At 36.1% G+C, this 16,304-nt stretch overlaps 1 protein-coding gene across 3 annotated transcripts in view; it reads right to left on the bottom strand.

Annotated features, from left to right (window-relative positions):
• Positions 1 to 16,304, bottom strand: part of LOC107592828 (poly(rC)-binding protein 4-like) — a 97,647-nt gene that overhangs the window by 43,315 nt on the left and 38,028 nt on the right. The gene's annotated exons all lie outside the window — the stretch shown is intronic.

Genomic DNA, 16,304 nt, shown 5'->3' with positions numbered 1-16,304 from the left:
ATTAATTATTAATATTTTAGATCCACTGTAGATATTTAGCTGACCACTCAGGGTCAACCGTCTTGTCAATTCTAAGAACGTTAATTTCCTGGTTAAAGGAAATAACTTTCTTACTGTACTATGATATTTTTTTGATATTGTTGTTTTTTAATTTTTTTACACAAATTTATAAATAAAAAAAAAGATGGTAATGAAACTGATTGAACGTTATTTTTGCAAAACTGTATTATAATAATTAATTTGATTAAACAGGAATATATTTCTGCCATAATTTCTTCAAATTAAATTGCACATTTATTTTGACAGGTTGTAGTTGATATATGTGTATCTGACGATGGTTTTTATCAAATAATTTTTTTTTGTGTGTGCGTGTTTAAAATTCTCAGAAACTAGTCTATATTGTGATTTGATTAAGTGCCTTACTTAAGCCTTACTTTTGATTTATTCATCCAAATGCAGCCAAATGGAAATTGTCATCATGTCATCAACGAATATGTCCACTGTACATTTTTCAAGCCAGATCATGATAATAAATCGCTGCTGCTACAGATGTCAGGTTTCAAATGGTCTGTTCCCACCAGACCTAAAACAACCTCAGTCAAGAGGTTTATAAATATGTCTAGGCCTAAATGAGCCATGCTAAATATGTGATACAATAGCAAAACAGAAGGCAAGTCAAGTGAGTGAAGAAATAAAAATGTTTCTAACAAATCCAAAGTTTTCATTCAACCAAGAAAAGCATGCAAATTATGTCAGGTGTTAAAAAATTGCCTGACCTTGTTTGAATAAAAAAAAATCCAGTGCTGACTGTTACGGTTCCCACTGAGCCAATAATTAATTACATAAAAATGTTAAAGCCAAATGATTTTTTTTAATACATCCACAGAACTAAACCACAGATCTAAACCTCTATCCCTGAAATCAAACCTGAAATGTTGTTTCTAGACCACCAAAGATGTTTATCCAGGAACATTCCCTACTTACACCTGTATATCTAAGAACCTGTAGCAAGGTCTCTGTTTGAACATAATCTCCCATCTAATTAATGCAAATCACCTGTAAATCTCCCTTTTCTTTATGTGTAATACAATGGCGCATCTAATTAAGACTAATTAGCAGTGCTAAATGATGCTTCGCCGCCCTGTAGTGTGTGAAAATATGGATTATCAAAACTGGCCACAGTCAATTACAATAGAGCACCACAGTGACTGTGTTTACATGCACAGAGCTTTCAACTGAGTTCTATATTCTGGCTAAGCCTTTATTCTGAAAAACAATTACTCACTTCACAGCTACTGGAATATTTATGTACAAGAAATTTGAATAAAGTGAATAGCATTGCAGGGAGCATCAGACCAATTGAAAAAATATAGTAATTAAAGACATTTATTGACGGTTGGAGACCCATAAATACAAGCCGCTTGGCGCACAAATGTTGGTATCATTATCAGATCCAGTTTGGCATCATGCCAACAAATTTGATGATAAGTTATATGAAAATGGTTTGAGGCATCAAAAAGCTTTTAATAAATTTTTGCCAGCATGGCCTGATGATGATCTGTGTAAAATTTGGTGAAGATCGAACAAACTGTCTAGGACGAGTAAAAGTAGTTTTTAAATCAAAATGGGCGACAGACAAAAGCCTCGTTCAGACTGTCAGCCCACATCTGATGTTTGTGTAAATCCGATTGAAATCCGATCATATTTAGATAGTCTGAACGGCAACGAACTACATGAAATCCGATTTGCTACATTCGTATGTGGTTTGGAATCCTATTCAAATCGCATTTCTGGAAATCCGTTTCAGTCTGACTGGTCAGATCGGATTTAGCGTAGCTTTTTCACGCCCTCACGCCACGTAAAACGTAAACACGTCAGACGATTTTGCAGAAAACATGCCAGAAACAAGCTTGTGTCGTTGCGAAGTGCAAGTTAAGCGGAAACACACAATTTAATGCTCTTTGAGTTTTGAAAGTAGCGGAGACGGCAGCACGGAATAAAGCCGCACATTCCAGCTTCCTCTGTTTCTGCCGCTGCCTCACAATACAAAATATAATAATATATAATGTTGTCTTATGACATGACATGTTGCCATGTCATAAGACGTCTGTATTGCAAACTGTATTGTTGTTAGTGTTGTTTTTAGCGTAGGCATAACAACGCAACGGCATTACCATAGACACAAATGCACATTCCGTAAAAACTAAAGAGTGCTTGTGGACACACAAATCGGATATGAACAGTTGCAATATGTTGTGTGGACAGTCAGTTATTCAAATGAGATTCCATTCAGATATGCACAAATTCGGATTTGGGCTGACAAAAAAGCATGTGCCATTGTTTCGGGATGAATGGCCCTTTAAATAATAATAAACAAGTAATTTATGTCCTTAATAATAATAATAATGCAAAAGAGTGTGATAAATCACAAAATGTAGGTCATTGCTACATTTCTACAAATGTAGGTCATTGCTTTGCGAATTTTTGTGGACGAAATCAAGCCATTTCAATACAAATCCATGTGATGGGTAATTATGCAAAAATTTTTGCAACAGATTAGCCGTGTTACCCAACAGAAAGCTGCATGGTTTGAAAGTGACTTCTGTGTGAACTGTGCTTCATAAATCACAACAATGGACGTTTTTGCCCTCAAAATCGAAGTGAAATTTTGAGAATGCAACCCAACCTGCTCCAAATATGCATTTCTTCATTATCTCAAGTTTTTGCTATGTATATTTAATATCACCTGGATTATCTTTGTTTGGACGTGCATCGATTTATATAATAATCTTTTATGATGGATTTTCTGAATAAGGTGTTTGCATGGCCCAAAATTCTGATTAAAACAAGAATAAGGTAGCTGTGTTATTCAGGTTATAGAAACCAGAATGTTAGCTTAATCTGATTATAACAATCAAGTTAATGCATTTACATGACACTTGCATAATCAGAATATAAACCAATTCTGATTAATATCGGAATAATCTTGTTCATGCAAATAGTTATTGATTATATAAAAGTACCATGTAAATACCATGGTATTGTCTATAGTGTTACCATCTAAGGCAAATATTATCATGGTACAGTAAGCATGTCTAAACATCAGAAACAGATTGCCTCATGTGTCCTTACATAAATGTAACATGGGGTATTGACCACATGTTGTGAGCTACTATCCCAACTGCACAAGATTTAAGTGCATTTCAGAGCACAGCTTGAGATCGATATGTACTCTTGCGCTGACATTAAGGAGCACCTGCCCTCACGCTGGGAGGGTTTTAATATGAGCACAAACAGGATTCATTCAAAGCATCTGTATGCAGGGAGGCGTTTGAGGTCACAGCAGAATGCTGCTATTTGCATTGGTCTGTTTCTCTCTTTCGCTCTCTCTCTTCTTCTTTGTGTTTGACACGCAACTCAAATACACACCCTGCCAGTCTAGGCCGCACAGGCTAATGTGTCGGTTCACTGCACGCTTGTCCCGCAGCCCTCCCCCCTTCAACATTCATAATGGTGCATTCCGTGAATACAAGAGCTGTTACAGGAAACCACCAAAGCGAGAATGGAAGGGGTGCCCCAGACAGGCCTTAATGATCACTGGGGCCTTGATGAACACTTGGTTATTATTTCATTGTGCATTGTGCATTTTTGCCTTACAACATTCGTATTTTAAAGCAGCCATATACTGCAGTTTATTGTATATTTCTTTCCTGAAAAAAGTCCACTTGTAGTCAAGGTTTCTGGCACCAAAAACAAGTCTTAGCTACTGTACCTTTAAACTTATATTTATAAATAAGCTATGTTGTGATTGGCTACCCTCTTTGCATATGAAATGAGTGACAGTTTCCTATTGGTTGGAGATTTACTGCAAAAAATCAGATCCCTACAACTAGGGCTTCCCATACAGTCAAGATCTCTTTAATATCTCAAATGTATGTTGAAAATGTTGACTTTCAATCAAGTACTAGATTTTTACTACAGTTTCTGAAGCACAGCATTTAGTGAAGTCTCAAATTGCACCAAGATTTGTAGAGATACCAAAGTTTGTGAGCAAACATCAGATATCTCAACAAATACTCAAAATGTATCATCGATTTCTCCTGAAATACTCTGTACAAGAAATTAGATTAATGTGAATAAACTTCTATCCTTTTCTGAAAATACTTGTATATATTTTCTTCAGTAATTTTTGAATAATGGTAATACACAATCCTCATTTATGTCCTTATTAGTAATAGATAAATAGCTAAATGTAGGTATTCTAAGAAAAATATCCCAGTAATGTCCTCTAGAGTTTCTGAAGCAAAGCATATCTCAAATTGTGCAATTTGTGGGGATACCAAAATGTGATAGTAAACGTCAGAAAACTCAATAAGAACTCAAGCATTTTAAATTCTTCCAACATCTAATGATCAAACAGTATGCCACATTAATTTTATAGCTCAATACTCGTATTGTATGTCTCCATTCGTTTTTATTTCTCCTAAGAAACATCTAAGACCTGTATACGCCAACCTTATAGTATAGTCACATTTACCAATGTTTGGTGAATTTTCATTCACCAAACATTGGTAAATCATTTCAATAGAAATCCACGCAAGCGGGAATTATCTTAATTTCTGTTCCGAAGATGAACGGAGGTCTTAGAACGTCATGAAAGTGAGTAATTAATGACAGAATTTTTGGGTGAACTAACCCTTTAAAGCTACTTCATACATAGCTACATTTTTGACAACAGACATTTGTCCTTTTTTACCGTAAAATTTCGCTGAATTTTCACTAATGTAACTGTAACTGCAAACTACATTATTAGGCTCTAAAAAAGCTGTAGTCTTAGCAATAAAATGCTCCTTTGGGGTGTTTCCTCAAGACCTGATTCGAGATAAACTGTTTACTGAGCCCATCTAAGGTTGTGGATTATGGGTTTAATCTCAGATTCTGAAGGACTTTCTTGGACGTCCATCAACACACACAACAGAATTTCTATTACAGCCCATGACACTTCGTCTCAGTGCACATGAATTATGGAACTGATTTCGAATACTTGTAGGATGGGGTTAAACCCATTTTTTAAGATCCCCGTCCATCCCCAATTCCCTTCCTCTTTCTCAGTGACCCACGGATGACGGATTCAAGGCCTGTCCCAACGAGTTGTTCGCCCATATCGCCATCACTCCTCCAAATCAAACAGACAAGCTTCCGTCTCTATAAACGCTGGGCTGTCCTTGGACTGGAGGCTCTATCAACATCACACAAGGGCTGAGTTAATGTTATTGTTGGGTGAATCGCTTTGACGATATGAAAAGAAGCTGGTTAAAAGCACTGGGTCTAATCTCATATGCAGGACAACAATGAGCCAGCAGGCCTTGGGTAAATAATATTTTCTCTGCTGACGAATACACATTTGAATTCGCAAAAGAATCCCCACATGAACCCATTGCAAAACTGTATCTAAAGTTGTTTTATTAATTTTGAAAAGTGGCATGAAAGTGAGGCATGAAAGTGCTTGCGGATATTGTTAGCTATATAGAAAATAAATATAACATTCAATTCATGTTTTATTTACGGCTCAGTTTTTCCCTAATTTACAGTTCAATGATTGTCATGAATTAACTCGTTAATGGGTTCTCAGAAACAGATCTCAAGAAATCATAACGTTGATTAGCAAAAAACATAAAAATTACATGAATACACACTTGTGTATTAAATAAAATATATCAAAAATACATAAAAACAGCCCTTATTTATCTGTATTTTGTGTATTTCTTTCTTTCTTTATTTTATCAATGCAGTGATTGTATATTGTTCTTATCTGTCATTCATCCCATAGCTGCATTTTCCAAAAAATCCTCAATTGAAGCCCATATTGCACCTGAAAGTGCTCCTGTTATGAACGTGAATGCCTAATATTTCATCTCAGAAGTGTTTTGCCATTTACACACATGGAACAAGACCTAATCAGTGAGAGAAATTTCGTTTGGAGATCACGTAATAATTCATGCACAGAAAAAAACAACAACTTGAATTTACTTAATAAAAAATAAATAAATACATGAAATATACATTCATAAACGACATTAATGCGCTAACAACCTCAACTAAAAATAGATTTGAAGCTTTTATGTATTTTTATTTAATACATATGTGTATTTAATGGATTTTTTAAATGTATTTTTAATGATATGCTTATATTACTCTAATCTGAATTATCCAACAAATCCTGAATTAAAGGCAAAATCTGACCCAAATAAGTCATACAGATATTGCATCTAAATGTAATAATGCATGCATAGAAAATTAAAAAGTGGAAATTACTTAATAAAAAATTTATTAATTAATGAAAAATACATCAATACACACTTAGTATTAAATGAAAAATATAAAAATACATCAATATTTATGGATTTTGTTTATTTAATGGATTTTTAATGTAATGTTTGTATAATACTCTATATCTGTCATCCATTCCATATCTGAAAAATCCTAAATTAATGGGAAAAATTAGACACAAATAAATCAGGTAACCAAAAATCTGAAAGTGTCCTAATAATGAACATTATCTCAAAAGTGTTTAGCAGATTTCACACATGGAACAAGATTCGATCAATATATTGTAATAAAATGGAAATTACATAATAATAATAATAATAAAAATAAATACATTAAAAAAGATACACACTTATATAAAGGCCTAATTGCTAAACAAATAAATAAATACTTGAAAAATACATGAATACTTATGTATTAAATAAAAATGTAAAAAAAACAACAACATGTATTAAATAAAAATCCATACATTTGTATTTAATTATTTGAACAATTTTGAACTAAAAGGAAAATCGAACACAAAAAAGTCAGATAACCAAAAATTATATATCTGAAATTGTCCCAATCATGAATCTTAAAAGTGGTTAATGTTTATGAAAAAATCTGAAAAATGTTGAACTAAAAGGAAAATCGGACACAAAAAAGATACATACTGCATCTGAAAGTGTCCCAGTTATGAACATGGATGCCAATTATTTAGTTTCAAAAGTGTTTTGCTGTTTACGGAACAGGATCCAATCAGTGGTAGATGAAAAAAAAAAACTGCAACTGTTTTCCAAAGTAAGCGAAACAGATTTGCCTAAAACGATTTATTGACAAAAAAAACACCAAAATCCTATAGTTGATATGCATTTCTCGGCTCAGATTCGTGCTAAGAGGGTTCCTCACAGCGACACACACACACTATTTAAACAGCCCGCGTGTAGGGTAGCATGTCTCAGCTTTAACAGGGCCTTGCCAGAACACAAAGACAAAACAAGATCATGCCGTTTCGCCTTTCCTCCCTCCACCCCCTCCATCCATCCTCACGTCTCGCCCTCCCTCTCCTTCCATCACTCATCCCGCGCTCATGATCACTGTAATTATACTGAGTGGGATAGCAGGGGCGTTGAAGAGCTCTCGAAAGAAGCCACGTACTCCACTCTGAAGAGCGCGAGCTTAAGTACAAAGCAGTCAGACTCAATTTAGCCTGATTTCTTTTGTGACTGTTGCATTACAATCGTACATTGTTACGTTTTGTTACGATAATTGCGGCGAGCGATTGATTGATTTCTGAATCAATTTCCTCGCTGACAGCTCGTGGCACTACAACAGCTTAAAGGTCAATAAATGCCTCCAAGGTAAAGATAACAGCACGTTATCGCGAATCCGAGAGTAATTATACTGTCAAAGACTTGTGCTGTATTAGGATAATTACTGTGAGATTGAGTTGACTTTAAATGCAAACCGACAGTAGTTTTGTTGCTGCGATACTATTTGCGTCGTGACTTTATGTCCATCTCTCTCGTTCTTCGCAGAGAGCTGACTGTGCAGTGCCGGGTAACGTGGCTTTGTAAAAGCAGGTCTGCCAGATGACTGACAGCTAAACGGCGGCGGTGACCTTAGCTGCCGAGGGGCTCCGGTCGCTGGAGATTTATGTGACGGGTCTGAAAACAGCTCAGCACAGGGATTGGGCCTCCGCGCTGCATTTGCAAGTGGCACATGTGCAGCAGTGCACATAGAAATGTCAAAAGCAAGATGCAACAGTGAATACGGACACAAACAGATGCAAATTGAATTTTCACATTCACTTGAGGAATTGTCGAAAATTGAAAATACTCCTGTTGTGATCATTTCAAATATTTGAGCTGCTTATAAAAACATTAATAATAATAATATATGTGTAATAATTTGTATAACTGCAGTATAATTATTAGCAGATTATTAAATTAGGGAAGTATATTTATTTATTTGTAAGTATTAATAATTATTAATAATGATTGAGAGTAATACAACATTAAATGATTGAATGAATAAATAAATAATGAATAAATAAACAAATAAAGAAATCCAGGCATTTAATGTTATACTCAGCACTCTGTCTGTATGTATTTATTTAGTCATTAATTAATTCAATTCTTCTTAAATAATTACATTTATACACATTTCAAACAAACAAATAAATAAATACATAAATAACTGGATTTTTTTTTTTTTTTGTAATTCACTGTTTTTTACTTTGATAGAACACACAAAAAACACATTACAACAAAGGAGAGAAAACCTATTAAATAAACCACTGCCCTCCCAGAACCTCCCCCCATCCCACACCCACCCCATCGCACCCCAGGACCCAGATAAACACAAAAGTAAAACAATATAAAATCAAATAAATATATAAAAATATATACAAAAAGAATTGGTAATTATATTAACAACAGAATGACATCTTTAGATTAAATGACCAAAATCTCAGAGACTATGGAAATCCAGTTCTTCCAAATAGATAGAGTAGCAGGCTTTGCATAATTAGTCCGTGCAGAAGACAGTTCCAGATATAGTATTTCCAATAAGGAATGAATCCAGTGCTTAGCAGAAAGGTCATGAGGGGGGTTCCAGCGTTGAACTAGTCATTTCTTTGCCGCAGTCAAAGCTGCTAGCCAAAATTTCCGTTCTTTCTCACTTACAGAAAATTGAGAATTATCATTCAACAATAAAATAACAAGATCTTTGAGAAAACTAATCGTGATAACCTTGTATAAAACATCAAGCACAATGTCCCAACATTTTTGCACATCTGGACAGTCCCAAAGCATATGTATTAAAGTGTCAAGGCAACCTGGTCCACAAAATATGCAATATGGATGGGGTGATATACCCATAGAATAACGTATACGTGTGGTTAAATATGCTCTGTGAATAATTTTAAAGTGAAATAACTGGATTTGTTATATTATATAATATTATTAATCATTACTATTATTATAATTATTATTATTAAATAATTACGTTGTTATACATATTTCTTTTTCGTAAAATTATGTAAAAATATATAAATAAATAGATGGATGGATTGTTGTTGTTGTTATTAATTAATTACATTTTTACACATTTCAAACAAACACATAAATAAATACATACAGTGGGGCAAAAAAGTATTTAGTCAGCCACCAATTGTGCAAGTTCTCCCACTTAAAAAGATGAGAGAGGCCTGTAATTTTCATCATAGGTATACCTCAACTATGAGAGACAAAATGAGGAAAACAAATCCAGAAAATCACATTGTAGGATTTTTAAAGAATTAATTGGTAAATTCCTCGGTAAAATAAGTATTTGGTCACCTACAAACAAGCAAGATTTCTGGCTCTCACAGACCTGTAACTTCTTCTTTAAGAGGCTCCTCTGTCCTCCACTGGTTACCTGTATTAATGGCATCTGTTTGAACTCGTTATCAGTATAAAAGACACCTGTCCACAACCTCAAACAGTCACACGCCAAACGGTGGCTGACTAAATACTTTTTTTCCCCACTGTAAACAACTGGATTTATTTCTTTATTGTTTATTATTATTATTATTATTATCATTACTATTGTTTTAATTAGTATTATTAAATAATTACGTTGTTATACATATTTATTTTTAGATTTGTAAAATTATGTATAAATAAATAAATAAATTAAATAATTAATGGGTTGTTGTTGTTATTTTTATTTTTACACATTTCATACAAACAAATAAATACATACATACATAAATAAATAACTGGATTGATTGATTGATTGATTAAAGGAACACAATGGAAGTTAGCCTATTTTCAGGCGCTGCGTAATATCATTGCGCCTGCTGCACCCATGGTACGGCAGCAAAGTTCCTTGATTATTACGCTGGAATGAGAGTATAGTTCCTAGCCATACTGGCCTAGAAAATCACAACTTTACATTTTCCGTCGGTCTTAGTACACGATGTAACTACAGAAGAGTAAAGTTTTAAATAGGAAAAATATAGAAACTCTTTGGTCATTTTTGAGCGGGATGCTAACGGTCTAATCAGATTCAATGATCTATGCTAAGCTACAGCTAAAAGTGCTACTGCCAGAGCCGGAGATCGGCTAAATGGATTCGAAAACGGTAAAACTCAACTGTTTAACTCTAGGGGAGTTGGAACATGAGCCTATTTTCAAAAACAGTGGAGTGTTCCTTTAAATAATTACATTGAATGAATGAATGAATGAATTTGTTCCCCCTTATAATTTTGATTAAACTGCAGCTGCTAATTATGAACATAAATGTTCTTTGCCATCTAAACATTCACTAAACTACAGCAAGACAAAGACCAAAGGGAAAAACATATGCTAATAGTGAGAAAATCATTGCAAAAGGTGGCAAGATTCATGAGATCACAGTCACGGTCCATTTTTTTTCCCTGAGTGCTGATCTGGAATCAGGCTCCTCAAAAGAAAAAAAAAAGAAAAAACAGAAAAAACTACCACAAATGTGGTAGAAGAGGAGATTCAAACAAACTCCTGACCTCAGATCAGTGAACAGAAGCCTTTGGTTCACATAGAATCAAAAACTGTTGTTTGCACAAGGACAAAGAGAAGCAGAATGCTGGGTAATATTCAAATGATGGGACACCTAACATTTGTATCTCAGCACTGGAAAGCCATGGCCAACATGTACTCTAGGACACAAACAAAAGGTTCACAAAGACAATGCCATATCATTCTAAATGAATCCTCATGTAGTTTTACGAGGACTGTTTTAACGTGGATCTGATACTATTGATCGTCTGCGCCAAAATGACCTCTGCTCCTTTTACAGTCTCTTATTGCGTTTGAGACATTTTTCCTGGACAAATGTAGTCTAATCATGGACTGCATTAAGCTGAACTAGAAACAAACCACAAACTCTAAAGCTACCAAGTTAGCTTAAATGCTAATGCTAATATCTTTGCTTATTGATCATGTGTGTCTGATTGTCATCCTATTTGCATTGCTTTGAATTCGATTGAATTTGATTTAGCTTCTCCTATCAGGGTCTCTCGTAAAAAAAGAAAAATAGCTAATCAGGTCTTTGTGATTAGTGCTGCTACCTAAATTATTGTGCTTGTGTCCCAATTCACATACTTATGCACTAGATCAGGGGTGGCGAACTCCGGTCCTGGAGAGCCGCAGTCCTGCAGAGTTCAGCTCCAACCCTGATAAAAACTCACCTGCCTGTAGCTTCCTAGTAACCCTTCAGGCCTTGATTAGCTTGTTCAGGTGTGTTTGACTAGGGTTGAAACCAAACTCTGCAGGGCTGCGGCTCTCCAGGACCGACGTTCTCCACCCCTGCACTAGACTATGCTGTTTTGTAGTATAAATAAAACAAGTAGTGTGTTCACATTGAAAATTCCAGCAAGAAAAAATGCACTTCAAATATCAAAGGCGACAGTTCACCCGAAAATGAAAATTCTCAAAAAACATGCCAAACAGTCAACATAATATGGACAAGTTACTATGGAAGTCAATGGCTACCGTCAACTGTTTGGTTCCCAACATTCTTCAAAATATCGTATTTTGTACGTAATTGAAGAAAGAAACTCTATCTCTTTCATTGAAAAAATGAAGGACGGCATGTTGGACACTTCATGCACTCAATGGTCACAGTTTAATTACGGAGCTTCCAGACTACAAATACTTCCCTTAACAAAATTTAACCATGATTTTATTATAGTAATAGTGTAGTAACCATTGTTTTTTGGTGTAGCTATTGATTACCAATTATATAACCACAGTTTTACTACAAATACCATGGTTAAACTATGGTTAGTGCAGCAAAACTATGGTTAATTTGTGGTTACCATGGTGTAACTACAGTAACAATATATATATATATATTTTTGTAGTAAAACTATGGTTAAATTTCGTAAGGGTTAGCTTATATGCTAATGCTATCAACAGAGTTATTGTTTTCTTTGTTGCTCACGTTAAGTCTGATTGTTGCCCTATGCTTTTTGTTTGTTTTATTTTCACCTCAGAAGGCATTTACCCAATCATGTCAGGATAAAGGGAAAGACAGTCGCAATAAATATTAAGCTTGATTGAGATACTTAGACTAATGCTAATGCTAAAAACAAGGTTGTTGTTTTTGCTTACTGATTGTGTGTCTCATCCTATTTGCATTTTCTGGGTAATATTTTGGTTTTTCTTGTGTCAAGACCTTTGGTACAAAAGAGAAATAGCCAGAAAGACTAATGCCACCCCTAAATAGTTTTCTCTTATTTCACGTAAAGACATGTTCTTGGATAAACACAGCCTAATACACTACAAAGGATAAAATAAACCAATCTCTACCACATAAAATCTAAAACTTTAGACCAAAGGCTTATGCTAATGACATGTTTATTGTCCTTAGAGTTCATGCTTTATGGTTTTCGTGTGTCAGGGTTGCTCCAAAGAGACTTCATGGCTAGTGCCGCCACCTAAATAACCACTCAGTTACCTGGTACTAGAATTACAGGGTTGGCATGGATTACGCTCAAGTCATGATTCAATAAGTCAGATGGCGGATTATAACGTGTGTGGGAAGAACCAGTCATGGCCTTTCTAATCGAATCCCCATTGTTTGGTCATCTTAAGCACGCATCCATAAGAACAACCTATAAATTACAACTTTAGATCAGTGTCTGAATTTTTAAGATGGTCTATTTCTTGCTGATAAGAAATGGTCTGAATAATTGCAAATTGGCTGGTTGTGAAACGGTTAAGGCCAGCATACTCTCTTATTGCTTAAACCCAGGAGTAAAATTGTAATTTTGTGAATAATCGAAGTAGTTACCAAAGTCAAACACAGGACCACTAATCCAACCGCTGTGACTAGTATATGAAGGTCTCAGCGATTTCTCTAATGTTTAAACCCAATGCAATTCTACTCATCTTTTTTTCTCATTTTGTGTGAAAGGCTCCAGCTGAGTGGCGGTGCCGAATTAAATTTGTTCAGTGATCTCAGACTCCAATCAAAGCTTGGAGTACAAGGACTGGGTAGGTACTTAATGGGTATAGGCAATAACCTGAAACTGCCCCATTTTGATTTAATTAGATGCTCCGCAAAAGGCAGCAGAGTTATTTATTCTACCCGCGGCTTTGCCGTTGGGTTTGGTGGGTGTAGCCGGCAGGAAACTCCATTTCTTCTTTGCTTTTCTTAGCTTTCATTTCTCACCGCTCGGTTCCTCGGCCAGCCACTTGCCTGGCTTCCTCCACTTCAGTCCGGGTGAAGGTCACCGGATGAGAATATTGGCAGAGGAAAATTACCCCGGCTTGTTTCCTCATTTTCTATCTCTGACCCCGGTTCTGAAGTGGCAAAGGATTACTCGCATACCAACGGATGGCGGTGTAAATACAACGGAGATTGGAAAAAAAGGACCGGAGGAACGACGTAAAGGAGTTATTGGATTTTCAGAGTTCCCATTTGCTTCCTGTGAAACTACACTGAGAGCACGAGGGACGGCTATTAGTTGGACATCCGTAAGTGCTTCCTCTTGACCAGAGCTGTACTGCATGTGCTTGTGATTACTACTCTGAAAGAGTTCGTAATTGTCAAATGAATCCGGCACTTTATCCCAGACTGTTTCCAAAAGAAAACTTGAGAGAACTTCTATCTTGTTTCTTGCCTTACACTTAAACTTCGCTCTTGATGAGCCAACCCCAGCCTTCCTGACACAAACTGACCCAAATACATAATATACCAGCATTGCAGTGCATCTTCCATTTGAATTAACTTCCATTTGACGGCTTCAGTTGCCGTCACGGCTTCTCTTTTTTTTCTGAGGGGTGGCTTGTGATTAGAGGCATTAGAGGCCTGTGTTCGTCCACTCTTCCAATGACAGATATGTGCCTCGGACACGGTAGGTTTAGGGACTTGACGCCTGAGCCCAGTAGAGTATGGTGCTAAAACAACACGACGTGCCACCCACCCTTCACACAGGGGTGAATTCCAGGACTGTTGCACAAAGCAAACTGAGCGGGGCTGGGCGGAGGGTCGGGGTTGGGCTTTTGTCAGCTGCACAAGCAGAGCGGCTCGGGCGTGTGCCTCTGATCTTTGGGAAGCTCCTCAGCTGTTCCATGCTGGACAGCTGGACCCCTGAGGGATCCAGACAGCCTGCTCGAATTAGAGTACAGGCGACAGGACTCGACGCATTTCCCCCTTGTGAAAACATGTCTTGCTTTTGATATACACAACTACTCAGTTTCCACCAATAAACACGTTTTTAATTATTCAAAGTGCGTAATTGGGCACTACGTGATGTCGGCAAGAAGGACCTATTGCTTGATCAACATATTTTGGACTATCATTCCTGGGTCAATGCTCTATTACTTAATTAAAAATAATGTATGCATTAAAGGAATAGTTCGTCCATAAAGGAAAAACTTGTTGTGATTTACTCATCCTCGTGTTATTCCAAACCTGTATGACATCCTGTCTTCTGTGGAGCATAAAAGAAGATATTTTGAGGGTGAGTAAATGATTACAAATTTGCCATTTTTGGGTGAGGTAAAAAAGCAAGTCACACATCTAATAACTTGCTTCTAGGGCTGTGATGATAACCGCATTACCGCATAACCGCGGTAATTAGATGCCGACCGCGGTGTTGAGGTCTTCACCATCATCACCGCACTTTTTTTTTTTTTTCCAAGGGTACGCACAGAGTTTATTTTTTGTGGGGGGGGGGGTGTGTTCTGCATGAATGAACAGTGAGAGCAGAACGAATGTGTCACATGTTTTAAACTCAGCAAAATTGTAAAATGCATATATCAAGAGCATGCTCACAGATGAAAACAACAGGGAACAAAACAGCGTTGGATGAAGTGGATTAGAGCCCTGCACGGGCCTCAAATATAGGCCCGAGCCCGTCTTTTTTCCCCTTCTCCCAAAACAGCTTATACAACTGTTTCAGCTATTAAAATAGTTCAGTTTTGTATGTAATGGAAAAGTGATTATATTTGGTTTCGTTTTTTAATAAAGTTAATTTAGAAAAACGTTTGGAGCATTTTTTTGTTCGTTAAATGTACGTTTTTGTTTTTTAAAGTAATGACCAAGCAGCCAACGGCAGACAGTGAGCAGATCATAGCCTACACTCTTAAAAATAAAGGTGCTTCAAAAGGTTCTTCAAGCGATGCCATAGAAGAACCATTTTTGGTTCCACAAAGAACCATTCAGTCAAAGGTTCTTTAAAGAACCATCCACTTTTTAAGAGTGTATGTTTGACCAATTTAGCCTTCATAAATCAACACGACTTGCCTAAAATAAAATCTATAGATATAAAACAGTTCAAGCATATCACAATGTTAGTTTAAATGTTTAACCTAGATAAATGTGCGCCGTTAGACTCATATCCAATCGTTTGTGCGGAGGGTGGAGGCTGAAGCTCTGCAGCACATGGAGGCACCAGCGCGATCACTTGCATTTTTTTCTTACAGTGGAAACAACTTAGAATAGGCAGTCATTTTTGCTCATAAAGGTAAGAGTAATACGTCATTCCAAACTGTAAAGGGTCTACTTTTATTTGTGTCCACTCACAATATTAACCAAACATTGTGCTTTTATAAAATAAAGAAAACAAACGCTTTCTACCGACTAGGGCTTGAACAGGAGCACTTCACAATGATGAACCTAAACTCAGCGAATTGCCTCAGACATGATAAAAATAGCTGTTTTAATAATAAAGAAGACTGCTTTATTATTATTAATTTCCATGTTCATTTACAAGCTGCACACGTTCCTAACCCATTAAGGCCAGCATACTCTCTTTAGCAATTAAACCCAGAAGTAAAATTGTAATTTAGTACATAATAGCTAACAAAGTCAAACGCATGACCACTAATCTATGATGAACATGTTTTTAATTTCTGTAATAAAATTCACTACTATTTTTGTGTGTGTGGGGGGGGGGGGGGGGCTCTATGGTATCGAGCTTATATATATATATATATATATATATATGTGTATATATATATATA

The sequence above is a fragment of the Sinocyclocheilus grahami genome, unplaced genomic scaffold (genome assembly GCF_001515645.1).
Source record: "Sinocyclocheilus grahami isolate Dianchi unplaced genomic scaffold, SAMN03320097.WGS_v1.1 scaffold159.1, whole genome shotgun sequence".
Taxonomy (NCBI): domain Eukaryota; kingdom Metazoa; phylum Chordata; class Actinopteri; order Cypriniformes; family Cyprinidae; genus Sinocyclocheilus; species Sinocyclocheilus grahami.
The sequence above is the reverse complement of the archived record's forward strand: the minus strand, read 5'-3'. Positions and strand labels throughout refer to the sequence as shown.